The 1527-nt window shown below is 35.6% G+C and overlaps 1 protein-coding gene across 3 annotated transcripts in view; it reads right to left on the bottom strand.

Annotated features, from left to right (window-relative positions):
* LOC118749213 (ubiquitin-conjugating enzyme E2-22 kDa) overlaps positions 1 to 1527 on the bottom strand; it is a 250815-nt gene that overhangs the window by 187957 nt on the left and 61331 nt on the right. The gene's annotated exons all lie outside the window — the stretch shown is intronic.

Genomic DNA, 1527 nt, shown 5'->3' with positions numbered 1-1527 from the left:
CAAATCAAGTTAGGAGCTTACTATGCTATCCAATATTACACTATTTTATATTAATATTATGTGTATTGAACAAAATAAATTTTATAAAAATTATATTCAACTCGTTCTAAGGTTCCCTAGCTCAAATGCCGGAAACAAAATCCATTTTAGTAATATATTGAATTCGCTTGAACAAAGGGTATGATGACCACCGGAAGCGAACCTGGCCTCAACGTTACGCTAATAGTCACACTATTTTGAGCGAATTGGTTCGAACTCTGCCTACTGATATTTCGCTGCTTACACAGACAAATACGTGCATTCACTTGTAATTATGATTTTTTCCGCTTTAAAGCTTTTTGTTTTTTTTTGTATACTAAATTTAGTCAAACATTTTTCAATATCTCCTCAAAAGAAATTTATACGTAAATTGCCAAAAGAAGTTTATATTTACTTACATTTGTTTACTCCATCGAAGCGACGTTGGGCCCAGCGACGACGACGTAGCAGAAATGTGTGCGGTCGATCATGTTCTATTCTAGCAGCTAGCGAGCATGTTCGCCAGGTCGGAGGGAAAATTATCTTCTTAAGCTCGGAACACTTTGACGACTGCAACTTCACGACGTAACGACAGCGACATCATTTTGTCGACAAATGTCGCCTTGAAGCCAGCTTCTTAAACATTTTGAAGACCTCAGCGACATAGCAAACAGCTGATTTTAAAGTTTGACATTTTGGTATATTTATTTCACAAATTGTGTATTTTTATTTAAGTAAATAAGAAAAACATGAACAATCAAGAATATGTGATTAATTTTGCGACAATTTAATTTTGCAGCACTACATCTAATCATTGTCGCCGGCAAAATTAGAAATAGATTTAATTTGGCGACGTCGACAATTGCAGTCCTGCAGCCAAGATGTCGTGCTGTCGTCAAAATAATTGTGTCCGTAAGAACGTGTGTATTTAAAATTTGACAGATGCTGCTTGTCGCTTGCTGTCGTCAAAGTGTTCCGAGCTTGAGCAGAAATTATTGAAAAATGTTGTATGCTCCGGACTGTCAAACAGGAAAATTTTGTTCGATGCGTTTGATTACTTACGACTAAACGCTTCTGATTTCGATCGCTAGTTTTATGTGCACATATATATGTATGTATGTACGGCGTTCACCTCTGATCGGGTGAGCATGCTAATGAATTTTTAAGTAAAGTAACTAGCTACCCGTTAAAATAATAAGAACAAAAAAAGTAATACCGGATGGTTGCATATGTACTATGGTTGTAAAGGAAAAATTAAGAGCAAAGAGCATTGCAACTCCTTGGAAACTAAATCTTACGATAATTAACACATTTTTATAACAGTGATGTGTAGGTGCAATGTGGAAAACTCATCCTGAGATTTACTATCTACATACTAATATTCAACTCTACCATATTCCTAACATAACTTTATATTGCGACTATTTCCTTTATGAATTTTATACTAGTGGCGAGTCAGTTTTAGGCTCGCTAGCGACATGTACATATGTAGATCACAAGAAACCGTTT

Source organism: Rhagoletis pomonella, unplaced genomic scaffold (assembly GCF_013731165.1).
Source record: "Rhagoletis pomonella isolate Grant_MI unplaced genomic scaffold, Rhpom_1.0 Rhpom_scaffold_00014, whole genome shotgun sequence".
Lineage (NCBI taxonomy): Eukaryota > Metazoa > Arthropoda > Insecta > Diptera > Tephritidae > Rhagoletis > Rhagoletis pomonella.
Note: the sequence above shows the minus strand (reverse complement) of the source record. Positions and strands in the feature narration are given on the sequence as shown.